The sequence below is a fragment of the Ambystoma mexicanum genome, chromosome 2q (genome assembly GCF_040938575.1).
Source record: "Ambystoma mexicanum isolate Mex_15411 chromosome 2q, UKY_AmexF1_1, whole genome shotgun sequence".
NCBI lineage: Eukaryota > Metazoa > Chordata > Amphibia > Caudata > Ambystomatidae > Ambystoma > Ambystoma mexicanum.
In genome coordinates, this window is record NC_090924.1 from 1,019,330,195 (window position 1) to 1,019,345,200 (window position 15,006).

Here is a 15,006-nt window from a genome sequence, read left to right on the forward strand (position 1 = left end):
GAAACAGGAGGGGAGGTTGAGTTAGTGGGAGGAAGCAGGAAAAGTGCACGAGAGCAGTGATGTGCTGTTGGCGGCCTCAGCCCGGTGGGTCAGTTGGCTGGGCCTGGGGTGTTTGCGGCCGGTAGTTGTTGTGTACTGTTGTGCAAGGCTATGTGTAATTTTGTTTTGTTTTTGCAGTGTAGTTTGTGCGGTTTGTTGTGCTGCAGGTTTTGGTTGTGTTTGGTTTGGAGTTTGAGAGGTGTATGCAGAAGGGGAAATTGTTAGTAGGGGTTGGTTAGTTTGCGTCTCTGTCCTGAATTGAAGCGCTCGGCTTGCATGGGCTCCCCTGTTGCGGCTCTGTCCTGATCTGGGTCTGACTTGCATACAGGTTCCTTACTCCTCTAGCTCCCGCCTCTAACATGCTCTCTCATAGCTCCCCTTATCTTCCATTCATACTCCTGTGGCCATTGCACCTGCCAATGACGACCTCTCAGGTAGTGGGGTGATTGCCAATATCTCGATAATTCCACACCCATGTGGTACTTGGCGGTAAATAATTAAGGGGCGGGTGAAAGTGTTGGTGGGATTGTCTGGGGTAGTTGACTCAGTCTCCGTGCGTATCGCCTGTGTTCCGGTCTAGCCGGTGTCACCCGTCCAAGTGCCGTGGGCGTTACTCTCTCGGGTCCGGGATGTCCGTGTCTTTTTGGTTTAGTCATCCTTTTCCAGTTTTGGTCTCCTGGTTTAGTCTGTGGTGTTGTAGAGCCAGGTTTTTAGTGATTTCCTGAATTTTAGGTGATTTCATCCTCCTACACTTTTGCTACTACTGTCAGCCTTCCAGCTCCATCTCCTTTCCCTCCCCTGCTGCAGCCTTTTATGACTCTTAGGTGGGGCAATTGCTTTCAGGTATATTGTGGAGTTATAACCTTAGGATTTACCATCTGTTTTACCAGAAGGTTGAGAGATATTAAAATGACGACAAGCCATCATAACCTCTTCTGGCATAGAGGTAAGAGTATCCCCTACAGAGGAAAAATGTGTCTCATCTCATGGATTCTCCTCACTAGGCTGGACCCTGTCTCCACCCAGGTGATCCTCCCGCAGTACACCACCCCCAGGGTTGCGGATCAGGAAGCATCTACCCTCCCCTGGCCACTTTAGGCAGAGTTTTAGTGAGGGATCTGCAGGATTCTTCACAGTAATGAGTGGCATATAGATGGACCATGGTGCGGCTACCACCCGATCTGGACCAATGGATTGGGATTTACTGCTATTTCCACCCTGGGTTGTTAACCCGAAAACCCAGGCTGCTGACACCTATCTGTGCTCGTGGCGTCTTGTTCATTCAAACAAAATGCTTGCATTTGATAGCCACCTTTTAGATGAAAGGCAGGGCACCATGCAGAGCCTATTTTTGAAAAAAACAGATGTTGCAGCCAATGTCGGCTTGAGTTCCTATCTAGAGCGAAGCCTTTGTGCCTCTCTGGTTCCTTTCTCAGATGGCCAAGGGTCTGCACCAGGGGTGCCTGTATTGTGGCTGCAGCAATATATGTACAATTCCGAGAAATAAAGTTGGTACCCTTTAGTGCGCTCCTTGGGAAGAATTACTCAATCACTTGGTTATGTTAATTCCAATTTGTTTATTCAGTATAGGTTCTGGATACTCCATACACTTAAAGTTTCAATAAACAAACTTTGTCTCCCAAATTGTCTCCCAACACGTGTTTCCCCATGACTTTAGCCACGGTTCCTCAGGGGAGATTCCTTGTCATGTTTCTCATAATTCTGATTCAGTATTGATTGGTATTCAATTTTCTCTCTCATCGGCTCTCTATTTGTCTTCCTTTTGTTCTTTTTCCCTTTTTTCTTTTTTCCTTGTGTGTAGATTCTTGTGGATTCAAAGATGTTCCTTTCTCTCGGTACGATTGCCTCTGTGCATCCGTGGTTCCTTCTTTGACATATTTAAAATATAAGATATTATGTACAATCCACTGTGTTTATATACTTTTTACAGTAATCCTACGGTGGTTGGGTAAATAACAGAAACATTAAATTAGAAAAGCCTCTGGATGAAATGAGTATTCCTTTCCTTCATTTGATGCACAGTAGGGAAACTGCATATGTGCACCATTCGGAACACTTCACAACTTGCTACCACTTGACTTTTGTCATTTTAAAAGGTATTTCTGTAATGGAGGCTGTGTCTTCGGTTAGGAGAACTATATTTTTGACGCATTTGGGGCTTTGGTATTTTTGTATTTACGGTTCCAGTGCAGTTCCAGTGCAGCAGGCTTAGTTCGCCACAAAGCTAGAAGAAAGCAGGTGTCCCTACTGCCCCGGATGCAGGGAACAACATAATGTATGCTCAAAAATAGATCTGTAGGATTTATTTATGAAAACACATTTTCTATATAAAAGGTGTAAATCACATGTAAACAAAGAAACCTAAATCCAAAACACACAGTAACGATCAATAAACCTAACATTATTATGAAAAACAACCAACAGGGGACCATCCATACCTAGCACACTCCACAACCACACATCATACATGGACTAGCAACCAACAAACCAATTATCACAACCATTTTGACAAGGAAAGGAGAGAAATATGTAAATTACATGTGTTAGTTGGCCAAAAATGAAGAGGATGATTTCAATTTCTTATAGTTCAATCTCCCGGCCAGTACAGCAGTTTCCAACTAGTTTCAACGTATCATTGTGATTTAAAACATCTTTATCAGGGAAAACTGTATACAAATCAAGTAAAAGACATTGAGTGACCGTCTGCCCTCGGGCCCCCGATATTTATTTCTTATATACAAAGATCAATTTATGAAGCAAAAATTAGTTAAATGCTTACAATTCGCCGTGGATGGGTGCCAATAACTAGAATCATCCATGGAAGCCAATGGTTGAACAATGAGAGAAGGGAACACCTCAGTGGGGTGCACACAAGCCGGCTGAAAGCCTGACCCCAAAGCAGGCTACAAATTCCTCATGCAAAGGAACACCCATATTGTGATAAACAAAATTAGGTTGAATTACCAAACATAAGATTGAATATATTGCCTTAAAGCTGATATAAATCAGAAATTATCCATGCGATAAATGGAAGACTCTGAAACCAAAACATGTTTGTCAATAATGGCAATTGTTAATTCAGCGCCCATATGGCAACGCCCAAATGTGGAACTGCTTACCAGCACAAGGGCCACTCTGGAACGCACGCAAAAGTAAATAATCTGTTTGGCTACCCCAACATATGGATTTCCCAAAATGACCCGGAAAATTAAACCAAGAAAGGACACCTAAAACCAAAGATAGTGTCAGTCAGTTTCCAAATCACAGAACGTGATCGTTCTGTCATAGAGAACACTGCAGGCAACTGCAACTGGATGCTGACTCACTTCCAATCATGTACAATCGGCGACCATCTTACAATGGAAAGACAGCTTAACGGCAGATATGAAATAAACCTCGCCAAGCTGAGTGCATAGACATAACACATGAATACCAACAATTATAACTAATGGTCTACATTCCATTAATCCCATTGTAGAGCTTTAACAAAAATACCTATTTCTTATGCAGTAATGTGTCTGTCAAACCAATGAAAGTGGTTGAAGTGTATCAACAGGAAGAACAACATGTTTTTTGGATCATACAATCCTGCGATATGAACTGAAGTTACAGTGCAGCAGGGTCAGTTTCCATGACTACACAGAGTGTTTTGATAGTGGCACATATCAGCGTTTCTTGCTGCCCATTTAGGGTGAAATGTACTCCAGGCCCAATGATATGATAGGTTATTTATAACGCGCGCGGACCGAACCTGTGTTGGTCCGTGCCATCTTGCTTCCAAGACGAGCACGTTGCCCCTGAGCTATCCTCCAGAGACAATATTGTTCTTGAGATGGTTTAGTTTTTGGCACTATGCGCATTGTGTAGAGTGCTCTCTCATTTGTGTGCGGACTGATTACCTGCATCCCACACATTTATACCAATGGAAGGAATGCTACTGTGGAGCAGAAAAAGGTACTATTCGCGGGCCTCTCACTTGGAAGTCAGTCTTCATTTGCCCTTAATACTGCCACATGAAGCCTCTCTTCTCCTGTAACCTTTTAGCGGTCTAACCTCATTTTGTACCGAAATTCTTTGGTGACTTCGGGATACACTTTTGTAAGCATGATCGGTACTTTCACATTTAAAAATAAGGAACTTGAATTAGGTTATTTGCATAGGGTTTCTCATGGGGCCTAAATTCGCCATCTCATTTTTGGCATTTTTCTCGCCTCACTTACCTGCGTTCGGAGTATATGCTGCTCTGGTGAGCACTGGAAAAATAGCAAACATCTGTTAAACCCATTACCTGGTACAGAGGTCGAAAATCATGGGCTCATTTATGTATATTTAAAGTATCTGCAGATGAGACCAAAGATTTATTTCCGTCTCAAACCAACCACATAAAGGCCTTTGCTGTGGTTTTATGTTTCAAAATCGACTGCCAGCGTAAACCCCCCCATCACCACCAGACCAAACCTAGCTCTACAGCTTACTTGGGAAAAGTGAACACTGGGCTCACAAATCGGCAAAATATTTTTTTTGTGCTGAATATTCCTTTTTTGTTACATGAGTGTTTCTTACAATATCAGTCAAAACTGCTCATATATTGCTTCTCTTTAGTTTATACACGTACACTTTTCAGCATATCTTTGTCTTTAAACCGAATGTTCATAAACCGTTCATTATACCTGCTTTACATGCTTCGGACCCAACAATAAGTTAAAGCCATGTGGATTTGGAAATGTGGGAAATGTCAAAGTTGTAAACGCACTATATGCATCCGCCACTACATGCATGCAGAAGCACACACACACACACACACCTACCCAGGCACATAAACTAACACCCCCTCACACAGACACACACACACGCACATATTTAGCAGTGCACACCTGGCCATATGCATTTTACAGGAAAAAACGATTGGTTGTCTATTTGGTCTGTATGCCCCTCTTTAAGGATTGTGTCAAATCATTTCCCAAATACTTGCCTTTAAATGAAAAATGGCTTACATAGACGCAAACTGCAAAAGGTTTCAATGCACAATAACTCGTATAAACCCAACGTTAAGGTTATTTTAACATCTCGCACAATAAATATTGACCTCAGCAAAGTAACTATTTCAAATGGATTGTGTCCTCCCATCTATTCGTCATCTTTGATATAATCCGATAACCTGCTTGCAACTCAGAAACTTTTCACAACATAGGGCGCTGTTAGTCATCAGCGCCAACCTCTTGTCCCTCGAAGGCCTTCGTCCATCTCGAGTATTGCGTCGGTATAAAAGGCACGCACCACGCCCATTGCTCCAGTTCCGTTTTGTCTGCACAGCTCCGCGAAACAGCATTTATTCTTGATTGCGTAGTTTGAACATCTTGACTAAGTATGTCTTCTACCCTGAAAACAAGGTTCAAGGGATGTGCCGACTGCGGTTCTAAAATGTCCACAACTGATCCACATCGGGTATATCTCTGGTGCTTGGGGTCGGACCACAATGTCGACAAAAGTGGCTTATGCCAATCTGACGGTTTAAGCCTTTAAAGAGATCAAGAGGAAACTAGCTTTAGGCAGGCCCTCCCCTAAATCATCTTCAGTTACTCCATCGAAGGACAAATTGTCTGAAGAAAAGAGCTTGAGGGATGTTTTGCCCCATCGATATAAGAAGCATGGTAAACATGCTAAACGCTCAAGGTCGAGGTCTCAACGCTCTTAATAGTCTTCATCGAGGAGATCTAGGAAAACGCATCATCACTCCAGATCGACCTTGTCGGATTCCTTGCCCGAGTGAAAACAGGTAAACTTCCTGAGTAAAAGGGCTTCTAAAGCTGAGTTGGGAAAGTTCGACTCCACACATGTTGTAGGTTTTTGCAAAGGCGGCAGCAACGACCCCTTCGAAGAAGTCGAAAGAGACTTCTGACCTCATCATGCTGAAGGCCGACAGGGAGTCATGAAAAGCCGCTGTTCGTGTGCTTTAAGAGCCCAGACAGCAAGGCCTCCGGAGAACCCCTTGTGGTCTTGACTCCTCGAGGGAAGAGTCTGTGCACTAGCACCTTGAAGTGTCTCTCAGACCAAATAACCGGACAGACTCAGAGAATAAGGCAAAATACTACTTTATTCTATGTTCAATAAAGCAGGGCGAACAACAGACCGATGCTGGCACACTCGCACACAAACCTGATGATACAGAGGGTATGTACCCCATATGCATCATCTATGATGTCACCCTACGTGGCAGACTGCAAAGCCTATTGAAGGGAAGGAATGATTAAGGGAACATATGTATATATGGTATACATAGGGGTTAGTACATGATTGGCTGCCTCTTATCTGTAAGGCATGCCTCAAACTACCTCTAAATACCTAAAATACTGATTATAGCAGAGAAAATGGTAGTGGATTGGTCTGTACAACATTCTATAGTAGTTTCCCCCATAGACCCTCTGATTGGTTGGCATGCTCACCCAACCTTGGACTTTCGTCTCGTTAGCAGCACGTAAACAAAACGAAACCCAGGTGCTCGAGTCACATCAGATTACTCCCCACTTTTCCAATTAGTCCATCATCTCTCATCAGTCCAGCCATAAGCCAAAGTTTCCCATCTGCAGTTGACCTTGTAGCCTGCTCTCTGTTCTGCGACATTCAAGGGAGTGTAAGCACATCTGTCATGAGCACTACTCACGAGGAGCCAGGACTGGCCCAGCGCCCCCGGAAGCAGACCCTTCTTCCACATCTCCGGACCCAGCAGACCCCTACAGGGGCCCTTTGGACCATGTCCTGGCGCCTTTGGCGCCAGGCTCATAAGGACTTCAGTCCCGGCGCCATAGGCGCCGGGCTCATATTGATAAACTGTGTAATAATGCTTGGGTGGACTTACCTGAGGCAGACCATGCTGCATACTTACCCAGAACAATCCAGTCTGGCTGAAGTCCCCAGCCATCAGGGCTGGGAGGAACTATTTCCTCTATTCAGGAACTCTTTTCTTACCTGGGTGGGGCCGGTGGAAGAACACACACCTGAAGCACTTCTCTGCTATTTAAACCACGCCCGATGGAATACACGTGCTTCGTGTTATTCTGCATCAGCAGCAGGACGCTCACCGAGTCTGCTCCTGCAACCTGGCTTCTGACACGCCCGCCAGCACCCGGAACACCTGCAAACAGACAAGAAAAGAGAAGGCGAGCATTAGAAATTACTTACCGGAATCCGGCCTCAGCAATCCTACCTCCGACGATCCTGCAAAGGAGAAGTACAAGATTAGCAGTGCTCTCAAACGCTCGCAGCCGCGCCGCCTTGCCTTACCCATCCGTGGCCTCGCCGAACTCCACCGCGGCCACGACGCCGGCAGCATCTCGGCACCTGAAAAACAGAAAAAGACGGTCATTAGAGGTGCCCGCTCTAAAGCGGCCACATTTCTTCCACTTACTTACGTGCCTCATCACGCGCGACAGCGGCTGTGTCGCCGGCAGCATCTCGGCACCTGTAAGCAGAAAAAGACAATCATTAGAAGTAAGCAGTCGCTTTTCTTTCACTTACTTTCCTCCACCGCGGCTACGACGCCAGCTACATCCCAGCACCTGCATAAGAGGAATACATGGTGAGCACTAACTAAGCACGGAGAACAAATACTCACCGAGACTTACCAGCTTTAGGTTTCTGGGCCCCAGCTCCTGTGGAGAAAAGACACTCATACTTACGGCTACCGTAGGAGAGACGAAGGACACAGTGTCCGCAACTATTTCCCATCCAGTGACGTAACTGGATTCTACGCACCCCTGCACCTGAAGCAGGATGGAGAGCTCATCTTTACAATACCTAAGGTGAGAGCTCGCAGAAACCAAGTTGGGGGTCAAGAAGAGTTAGAAACGGGAGATTGGTGGGAACCCATATCCACCCCAGCTGGTAATCAATCCCTTTTCTTCCACCTGCAGAAAACTTACTCTACAAGCAAGGCAATCCAAATTCGGAGGCCCCGTCCAGAGCATCTTCCGGGCCCTGCGCCTCACGATAGAAGAAACGGTAGCAGTCCAGTTCAGGTCAGCGTCTCTGTGGGAATCAGGTGAGCGTTACACATCACTATCTTCATCCAAAGCTTAATGAATAGCCCTTGTTTTCGACTTCTGGATCACGTGTGAAGAGACCTCAAATGTTTCCATTTCGACCTCTTATTTACTGCTATTTAATTTACTTATACTGGGTGTTCTTGCTCCTCTTAGCCGCTAGAGACTTGCTCACTCCATCTTGTATAGAACTTATTCACTGTTAATTGTCCAATACTTGGCTCTTGCAAATGTTTTCTTCTTCTTTAATCTAGGAGAAATATGTCTTATATGCATGGCTTATCCTTCTGCCTCCCTTTGTGTCTTTCAATTATTCCTTAAAATAGCACCATTGATCCCAGGCCAACATAGACTCCTGTGCAAACAAAGCTATTTCTCCAATGTCTCCTGACTTGCATCCCTGGTCTGTCTCTGAGGTAGCTGGATTGAATCGAAACATGAGCTGGCGTCCATCTTCCTATCATGGCCGTCCTTCCACGCTATAGTTTCCTCTATAGCAAGCTTCTACATGTCTCATCTACCTTGCGTTATTACATATTTACACTTGTTGGCCAGGAAGTTACTTTATCTTCTTTGTGTATATGATTGCTTTATCATTTCATACATGTTTCTCTTGTTACTTCAGTTACATCGTCACTCTTAAGTATTTTCACATTGTTTCTGTAAGTCCTCATATATCTTCTTCATGTCATCACTCTAGCCTCATCAGATTTCACTTAGCGATACATGATGTCCAATACTGCATGCTGACATCCTGCCATCCTTTCAGTATGAGGGTACATTCGGTTTGGTTGCCTGAGTGCATATCGTCTCTCATACACTTGATGTGGTATAGGGACAATACATGAGGTCCCACATAGAGCTCTTCTCCTGCTGTTTCAATATGACAGCGGTAAAGGGGTGGGAGCCAGGGAAAACGCATCCACCTGCTCCTCTACAAATCCACCTCCAGTCCAACCGGCTGTCGAAGTCGCGTCCATCAGCGTCAGTCGACGGTGTTGAAGTCTTCAACGTCTTCGAGTTCATCGAAGGTTTACAAACCACAGGGTAAAACTGACTTTTTCAAGTCCATGAGCTCTATTTATGAGGAGGTAGTGGAGGAGGAAAGCCCTATTTTTGGTTTTGGGCTAGATTATGGCACTCCTGGTGTTCCTGAAGCGATCATATCTGAAGAGTCCAAGATGAAAGATTGTGTGAACACTCTTAAAGAAGCTAGTGGTCTTGAGACGTCTCCAGAAGTTGAATTTGGCACACCTGATGGGTCTGGGCATGCAGATGCTTCATGCAGATCAGCCATGTCTGAGGTTATATACTTCTTGTGCTAGGGGCGATCTACAGTGGAGTATGAGTAGGATGATTTCACTGATATTCTGGATAAAGGGCCACCTAAGGACCATATTCTCCCATTCTATACGGCAGTCAAAAATAAGAGTTTTGGACAATTGGAGAAAGCCAGACTCTACTCCTTTGGTACATAAGGATTTTTACAAAAGAAAATATAGACCATCCTCCATGGTCCCTGAATTCCTTTCAAAACACCCAAGCCCAGTAAGTCTAGTGGTACAGGTAGCCCCATCAGCTACTAAGGGAGCCACATACCCCACAATTCCACCAAATAGGGATGATGAAAGGGTGGACACCCTTGGGAAGAGTCTTCTCTTCTGGGAGTATTTTCTTAAAGGCAATCAATGCCATCTGTGCCCTAGCCAAGTTTACATATACCTTCTGGGAAGTGGCAGCTCAGCATATCCCAGAGGGTGATGAGAGAGGAGGCTTTTTTGAGCATCATTCAAGTTTGTAAAGGCGCAATGTCAGTCCCTGCAGTCGGATTTGGACACAGCTGACTCTCTGAGTCACTCTATGGCCACCGGAACAGTTCTTGAGCGTTTTGCCTGGCTAAGAAAGTTGGGGTTTGCCCCTGACGTGCAGTCCAGGCTTCACGATATGCCATTTGAAGGATCACAGTTATTCGGATCCAAAGCAGATGAAAGCCTTGAGAAGCTGCAATCCTCTAAGGTGGCTGCTAAATATCTTAGAATAGTGATTAGGCAGCATCAGCAGGGCCGGTCTGCTCCATCTTCTTCTCAAGGATGATTCTTCTCCTCTGTTGGAAGAACGAAGTGTCCGGTTTCCCAGAGGGGACAGAGGAGACAGTGTTGCGGCTCCTGGGGTCGAACAGGCAGAGGTGCCACTGCACCCTCCGCCTCTTTGACATCCGCATCTTCCAGTGCTTCAAAACCGCTTGTAATACGTAAACCACATTTAGGTGGTGGGAGGCATATTAACCTAGCATCTAAAAGCGTGGCAATGTATTACTACATATATGCCTGGGCTCTTCAGACAGTTGCCCACAGGTACTAGCGGCCTTTTCTGAAAACACCTAACTGTCCTCCCGGAGGCCAGACGTTGAAAGTACCAGATCTGCTCCTTTTACATGAAGTTCTAATCCTGTTAGAGAAAGGTGCAATAGAACTGGTACCTGCAGCGGAAAGAAATCAAGATTGATACTCTCCTTTTTTTCTGATTCTGAAAAAGGACGGAGGGCTGTGACCCATCTTTGACTTGAGATGATTGAACAAGTTCCTCAGGAAGGACAACTATCGGACTGACTCTGCCCCGAGGGTCTTCACCAAGTTGATGGTGGTGGTGGAAGCAAATCTGAGGAGGGGAGGGATTCATATCTACCCCTACCTGGCCGATAGGCTGGTCAAAGCCCTTTCACCTGAACAGGCTATGGAACATCTAGACAGCACCTTCCAATCTCTCGACAGACTGGGCTTCTCCCTCAGCTTCAAGAAGTCCCACATGAAACCTTCCCAAAAGCTGCAATTCATTGGAGCAGTCCTGGACTCTTCCTTGGGGAACGCTTTGCCACCCAAAGTAAGAGCTCCATAACATATCTCAGTTGATAACCAAGTCTCGGAGTTCCCCAAGTCTTCCAGCCTCCGATGTTCTGAGGTTGCCCGGTCTCATGGAATCCTGCATTTGTCTGGTGCCAGAGGCCCATCCGAGGATGAGTACCTTTCAGTGGGCCCTCAAATCCTAATGGTCACAGTTCTCCGCCAGGATGACAGATCTCGTCCAGATCCCGAGCAAGGTTGTGCAGGATGTCCTGTGGTGGGCCTGCATGGAGAATGTGCTGAAAGGGGAACCTTTTTGGCAACCATGGCCCGGAGATTATGGTGATTACAGATGCCACCCTCTCAGGTTGGGGGGGTGGGAGGGACACACCAACTGTCTGATGGTCAGTGGACGCTGGTCTCTATCGAAATCCAAACTGCACATCAACCTTTTAGAGCGGAGGGCAGTCAGACTGGCGTTGATGGTCTTTCTGCCCACTGTACGAGGAAAGAATGTCTTGATAATGATGGACAACACAGTGGCAATGCATTACCTCAACAAGAGAGGTGTAGGGCAGCTGCCTCTGTGTAGGGAGGCAATGCAGCTCTGTTTTTGGGCGCTGCAGGAAGGCATCTCTCTTGAGGCTCTTCACTTAGCGGGAGAGGAAAATACAGCGGTGGAAGCTCTGAGCAGGTAAATCAGTGTCTCCTGTGAGTGGGAACTAGTTCTGGAAGTCCTTCAAGAGATCTTCGCCCTTTGGGGAACCCCTCAAGTGGATCTGTTTGCGTCCAGTGTCCACAGGAAGTGCGACTCGCTTTCTGGTCCAGGGAATTTCCTCAAAGGAGCTCTAGGGGACATGTTCGTGGTGGACTGGGAATTTCTACTTCTGTATGTTTCCACTGCCCCCTCCCCCAATCATTCCTCATTTTCTCAGGAGGTTGAGACAGTTCGAAAATGCATGATCCTGATTTCTGCGGATTTGGCCAGGAGGATCTGGTACCCGGAACTTCTGGATATGTCCATCTGCCCTCCAATTTGTCTTCCCCAAAGGGAGGATCTCCTCTCTGAAGAGGGAGATAGCATTCTTCACCCAGAAATCGGGAACCTCCACCTTCACAACTGGTTTCTGAGAGGTTGAGGTACAAAGATTGGGACTTTCCGGAAGACGTCACGGAGGTGTTGCTTTCAGTCAGAAGGCCAGAAACAAAATGTCTGTACTGCTGCCATTGCAGCACGTTTTGCAGCTGGTGTAGAGATAAAGGAATTGAACCATTCTCTTGTGACACATCATCAGTGTTGTCTTTTCTTCTGCATCTAACCCATCAGAAACTAAGAGTTGCTATGGCCAAGGGTTATCTGGCTGTGCCGTCCATTTTCAAGCACTTGCCAGAACAAGATTCCTATTTCAAGGTCCCTTTTATTGTTCACTTTTTTAAAGGGTTGACTAATATCTTCCTGCTGCTTCCTTTCATTGTTCCGGTCTGGGACCTCAACCTAGTCTTAAGCTTCTTGATGGGTGATTCTTTTGAGCCATTGGATTCCTGTCCTCTTGGGATGCTTTCCTTGAAAACTTTGTTCTTAACAGCCATTACCTCTGCTCCAAGAGTTAGCAAGCTTCAAGCATTGTCCTCCAAGACACCTTTTACAGTCTTTTATAAAGCCAAAGTAGTCCTGAGGGTTCTGGCACAAAAGATTGTTTTGCCTGCTTTCTATCCTCCTCCTCATCCATCTTCAGAGGACGAAAGGCTACAAAGACTGGACACTAGGAGAGCATTACATGTTTATGTTAACAGGCTCTCTAAATTGAGACAGGGTGACCAACTTTTTGTTGGCTATTCAGGCCATAGGATTGGGCAACCAATGTCAAAGCAAACACTGTCTCGATTGATAATCCTGTGCATTTCCAAGTGTTACAATCTAGCGATAAAAAAAAAAATTCTGATGGCTTAGCTCATTCAGCTAGAGGAGTTGTTACTTCCATAGCCCTTCAGAGGGTGCTGCTGCAGGATATTTGCAATGCCACCACCTGGGCTTCGGTGCATACCTTTACAAAGCATTGCTTGGGTTCCCAATTGGGCCAGGAAACTAGATTGGGAAAAGCTGTGTTACACAGCATACATCAAAAGTAAACTCTCCTTTCCCACCTCCTACAAGGCACTGCTATGGGAGTCTATCAAAGATGAGAAATACGTGGGAGGACACAATCATTTTGAAGAACAAATAACTTACCCCTGGTAATATTCTTTAGACAGAATGTTCCTCGCATGTATTCCTCATCACCCCTCCCAGCCTGCCCCTGTGTCAAGAGAGAGTTCCCGTGATTTACACCTTCCGCTATGTTGATGCTCCAGTCTTTCTCCTCTTTGAGACTGCTGTGCTGGTGTGAGGAAAAACATGAACAGAGGCAACGGGCGCGGTGCAGACCTTTTATACCAATGCCATACTCGAGATGGACAGAGGCCTTCGAGGGACAAAAGGTTGGCGATGATGCACGGCACACTGTGCTGTGAAAAGTTTCAGAGCTGCAAGCAGGATATCGGAGCATATCAAAGATGAGGACTACATGGGAGGAACATCCAGTCGAAAGAATATTACCAGGGGTAGGTAATTTGTTTTTCTCTGCCCTGTTGTATTTTATTTTGAAGTCTGCTTCAAATGTTAAGTTATGTATGCTTCATCCAGCAACCATGCACATAGCACAAGAGCATACCTCACAGACACTTTTGTTGCATACAATATCTGTCCTGTGCACTGTGCATATTCACAATTTTTGTATAGATGTTTTACACACCATACACATAGTTTTCTTCTGTCTTCAAGTTACGTTTCACTCACCCTTTTCTTCAAGAAGGACATATCAACAAGAAACAAATGTGCCTGCTACAATACCATACACCTTTTGTCTTCAGCTCTGGCTTTGCTCTTACTTTACAAAAGTATATGTGCATTGCCAAATTCATTGTCAACACACTCCTCACAGACCCTGAAAGCAAAACCCAAGACTGAAGTAACCTTATTATTACGTAGGAGAAGCTGACATTAAGGTGCAGTAATTCCCTCTGCACCCACCGCTGTCCTTTTGCTTTTTTATGGTAAGCGGTACTATCACCTTTAAGGTCTTTTTAGCAGGGAACGAAATTGACTCAGTTGAAACCCCATATCCTGTAATGTGTGAAGAATCTGATGATGTCCTCACTTGTTTCCCTGAGCTAGCCTCTCCTCATGTGGCCAGGGGACAGCAGCCACTACCTGACTCTGGGTGTGGCTTTTTGAGTAGCTACCGTGGGACAAAATGACACCTTTACGAGAGACATGGTATCCCCCTTTCCCTTTTAGGGAGGATCCTGCCATTCCCCATGTCCTAATGGCATATTGTCATTATTCCCATTCAACATCTTGACAACTTTACGGACAGTACTCCTCAATGGCAGATAACATGTAAAGGAAGCACTGGGGCGAAGAAGGTGAATGAGGATCAGTGAAGCCGAAAAGCCCAGAACGCGCTCTAATGGTTGCGAGCGTGTGGTAGCTGCCGGGACATTCAAAAACCCCGGCCAGCATGGAGGAGAGACGTGCTGTCCTCTCCTCCAGGAGAAGCTTTGTCCTCTCGTTACTGACCGATGGACTGCTGAGCTGCAGAGGAGACAGTAGAGCCTGGAGGTGCGGGGAGACGGCAGAAGTAAGACTGTTGGAGCGGGTTTGCTGTGCTGAGGCCGTAGCAGGAAGAGAAGTCTTCCTGGCGGTCATGGGAGCTGAGAAGCAGTACCAGCACCGCCCAAACACAAAGAAGGACGTGGAAGCTGCTTGATGAAACCGGTGACCCCGTGAAGTGAAGACTGGATGCCAGAGCGCGGCTCACATTTACTGTGAGAGGACTGGAGAACGCTGCAAAAAGAGTTGAGCCATGAGAAGGAAAGCTGGAACGCTGGGGTGCTTCGGCAGCGCTATCAAGGAGAATTAAGTGACAGTGAAGTGAATGAGAAGGATTTTGAAAACCGATATGTCAAAAGGAAAAGTAACAAAAGTCACGTTTGCGAGTTTATAAAGAGAACTGTACGAGATAGTA